Source organism: Frankliniella occidentalis, unplaced genomic scaffold (assembly GCF_000697945.3).
Source record: "Frankliniella occidentalis isolate FOCC.00 unplaced genomic scaffold, Focc_3.1 Scaffold35, whole genome shotgun sequence".
In the NCBI taxonomy this organism is placed as follows: Eukaryota; Metazoa; Arthropoda; class Insecta; order Thysanoptera; family Thripidae; genus Frankliniella; species Frankliniella occidentalis.
In genome coordinates this window covers 331947-335865 of record NW_026267165.1, presented here as the reverse complement: position 1 = coordinate 335865, position 3919 = coordinate 331947, and the positions used below count along the sequence as shown (strand labels likewise).

At 50.2% G+C, this 3919-nt stretch overlaps 1 protein-coding gene across 1 annotated transcript in view; it reads right to left on the bottom strand.

Annotated features, from left to right (window-relative positions):
* LOC113211490 (glutaredoxin domain-containing cysteine-rich protein CG12206-like) overlaps positions 1 to 3762 on the bottom strand; it is a 48256-nt gene extending 44494 nt beyond the window's left edge. Inside the window, exon 1 of the mRNA XM_026429871.2 lies at positions 3404 to 3762. The gene's annotated coding sequence lies outside the window, so the exon portion shown is untranslated. The remainder of the gene's footprint in view (positions 1 to 3403) is intronic.
* Positions 3763 to 3919: the final 157 nt, after the last annotated feature.

Sequence of the window (3919 nt, the reverse complement as noted above, 5' to 3'; positions counted from 1 at the left end):
CCCCCGTCCCGCCAAACCAACGCTACGCCGGGACAGCGGTGCATACGCGCACCGCCTAGGCGCGTAACAACGATGCATAATATTATTGTGCGTCATAAAATGGCCTCCGTCATTCCGAGAGCGACAAGGGCTGTCATTCATATTTAGTTTTCGTATAAATGAAATCATTTAGAACAACACCACTCTGCATAAAAATGACACAGCCAAAAACTACTCCTACTACTACTACTATTGTTTTACAACGTCCATTCAAATCGATGAACCGTTGTGAATTTGCGTAACATTGCATTTACACAACAGAGCCCAACGTACCAATTGATTCGTTAGATGCCCCGACGCCCTGGTGTCAACGGGTTTGAAAGGCAGCTTACCGCTTTTGGGATCGTCCAGAAAGTACGTCTCATATTCACTTGTCAAAGTACGGGAGCACCACGGCGCCTGCGAGACGGAGGGTAGGCCACCCCGCAGTACACGCGTGCACTGCAGGCAAGAAGTTGCCTACCCATCGGGCGCTACGCAAGCTTGCATCGGCGGTAACGGTCATCACCATTGATTTTTACGACTTTACCGAACACACGCGTGCGTGCGGGTGGGTCCGAGTCTTCCGTCACGTCACTGACCACGGCACCTCATGACGAAGGGTGTGTAAGCGTGTGTAAGCAACCCGAAAGTGCACGAAATAAACCCACCTCCTCCTGGAATTGAACGGCGTTTTGCCACGTCTCTCGAGGCACCCGTGGTGATCTCGCCGGCCGCACACGCATTGTGTCTCGCGTCCGTCTTAACGAGCCCTCGAGCCCGTCCAGAGGGGTCCGGCCCAGCAGCGCGGTGGTCCTGCCAAGGTCACGAGCGACACAGTCGTTCATTACCTGGCCGCTGCGATGCTCGACAGGGTCGTCGTCGGCAGGGTCGAGCGGAGCGGTGCGTCTGTATATCCGAGCTGTTACACACAGCTGCCCGGCGGGCGGCGCAGCGCGGCGCAGCGCGGCGCAGCGCGGCCGTTACCGACATTACACGCTCGCTTAATGCTTTCGGCTACGCGGAAAAAAAAGTATTAGCTGTATATTCAAACCAATAGCTAAATTACGTATAACTAATTACTTAGCTATGCAGCTAGAAATGTAGCTATGTTTAGGTTACATAGCTATTTTGCTATTTTTTGTTAAAACTTTTGTGAAATTTTTAGCTAAATAGCTAAAGTTTTAGCTACAACTCTAAATTTTTAACTCAATAGCGATTTATTTGCGACATTGCGAGTTTCTTAGTGATGTAGCTAAATAATTTGGTTAAACCCTACTTAGCTATTGTCAGCTTTATAGCTAATATTTTTTTATCTGTAGCAAGGACCAGCTGGGCCAAGCACTGGGCACTGGGTCTGAGCTCGCTCGCTGAGCGACGGCCGAGATGACGGCTCGGTGACGGCGCGGTGACGGCTCAAGCTCAAGGTGTGATCGCAAAAGACGGGGCGTCTCGTCCCATAAACGATGCGCGCTCCCGGAGTTCTTATGGTCAGCCGGACCACTTTCTTATCCACTCGTCGCTCCCGACCCTCACTTTTTTCAGGAGAGGGACGGAAATCTTCTCGAAATGGCAAAAGTGACAAAGCGCGCTGTTATCGTGAAAGCGAATGACGGGTAGGTCTCCGAGCAGGCCCACTTTGTCCTCTGAGGCGGACGAGAGGGCTGTTCCCAGTTCTTTGGTGAGTGGGCAGCACCGTCCACCAAAAAAAAAAGTTTGATGCAAATAAAGTCCATGGCCAGTGTCCAGTCCTTGTCACTCTGATGGCGCGATAACTTAGAAATTAGCAGGTGATTTTCTCGGTGCGGTCGCCGACGGGTGGCCACACTGTTTTTTTGTATGCAAGATCATAGCAGAAATTCGCGAACCAGCAATGCCCACTCGTTGCAGATGTGCATCACGAACAGTGAGCAGGAAAACACGCACCACCTGCCGTTCGTTCGATTATCTGAAAGTAGTAATCAGTTGGGACAAGTATCGATAATTTTCCAATTAAGTGTCCTGTGTCTCTAGATTTAAAGACTTGCAAACACTTTACACAGTGACTCGTTACACCATCCTCTGTCGTCAGGAGAAAGACCAGAAGAAGATTGCCTCGAAGGTTCCTGTTTGGGCAATCAGACAATTCTATCATTTCTAGTTTATAATGATATTCGAAAACGATTGATTTTACTGCATACGGTTTAGTTTTTTTTTCTAGCTCTGTAAAACATTCAAAATAAGCTATCGAGGGCAATTTCAGTTCAGTAATTAAAACTACGCAATACCATGCCTTACTGTCGAAATACGTCGGTCGCATTTCCATGCATCTAGATACTACACTATGAAACAGGGCCTAAAACATTTCTAGAATTGTGTCTTCTAGAAGAGCCAAGAGTGAGTTCTTTTGTTCCGTGTTGTCGGGCCTCGAGAGGCCAATCTGGACCATTTTCTCTCGAAAAGCAGCATTGTCACCGTCCGGCCCCGCGATGCTGACCTGCCCCAGGCCACTGGAGATTCCATCTCTTTTTATTCTCTCTCTGGCTCTCTCTGTCTTTCTCTCTCTTTGTGTCTCTCTGTCTCTTTCTGTGTCTCCTCCCACCCTCCCTCTTTCCCGACCACGACGACACGCTCTGCTAGCCTCTTGACCAGTATCCACTTGACTGCTGATATGGCTATTCGTGCGAATCTGTCTGCGTTCCCTTTCTCTCCATTTAAAACACAAAACGTAAATTAAAATGCTAATGAGTGTTTAGGACGTAGTCTTGTATATCGAAAGTGCATTTGCACTCTTGCCAGGCCGTTAAAGAAAGACATTACAGATACAGTCGAAATATATTCACGACTGATTGATAATTGTCAATACTTTGTCGGAACTGATTACTTCATTCAAGTATTAAACCAACGTTAGCCCATCTCTTTGTAGGGGAACAGACAAAGATGAACGGACGGACAGATGGGACAGACAGACAGACAGACAGACAGACAGACAGACAGACAGACAGACAGACAGACAGACAGACAGGCGGTCGTTTACATGACATTAGTACCCCGCAGCACTTAAAATTGCCTTTTCAAATCAGAAGGGTGAGCTACAAATATAAATGTTGTTAGAGAGCGTTTAAGAGCTACAATAGTACTAAAATTTACACCTCCTGTTCCGCGACGTCGACCGTGGCCTTTTGTACAAAGAAGAAAGTTTCTTTTGTAGTAACCCAAGTGTGTGAATGTCGCACACTTGTTGGTGTGTAATTCCAATATTTGTACAACAAGTGTATTCATTAGGATTCACACACACTTGGATTTCCTGTGTGTACACCAAAAAGGCAAGGTGTTCACCCGGCCACACCTAAAGAAAAGTCAGCTGATGGAAATGAATTGCAAGGGGCAAACGGCGAACACTCACCTGCCAACGACGTGTCCTGGCGGTCGATGTAATCCAAGGTAATATAACTGAATGTGTATCCGTGCGTGCACACACTGACCGCGCCACCGAGGCGTCGGTGCGACTGAGATTGACAGGAGAGGGAGAGAGAGAAAAAGAGAGAGAGAGAGAAAGAAACACTCGGCGGCCGCGCGGACCAGACCCTCCTCGCAGGTGGATGGACTAACGGAGAGCGCGGGAGAGGGGCGCCGCGGGGAGAGTGGGGGAGGGAAGGGCTGCGAGAGAGCGAGAGAGAGGGGCGCGAACGGGGCCTCCTCCGCTCCGTTCGACTCGAGAGGCAGACGACAACTGAAGCCCAGGCCGGGCCCAGGCCCCGGCAAAGCCCCCGGAGTGCCCGGCCGGCCACCTCAGCCCGCCCCGGCCAGACCGCAATCCGCCGCCGCTGCAGCCGCTACACCTGCAGCCGCCGCGGCCGCGAGGGCATTCTGAGGCGCCAGTGCTGCTGCCGCGCTGCCGCCGCTGCACCAGTCTCTCTGA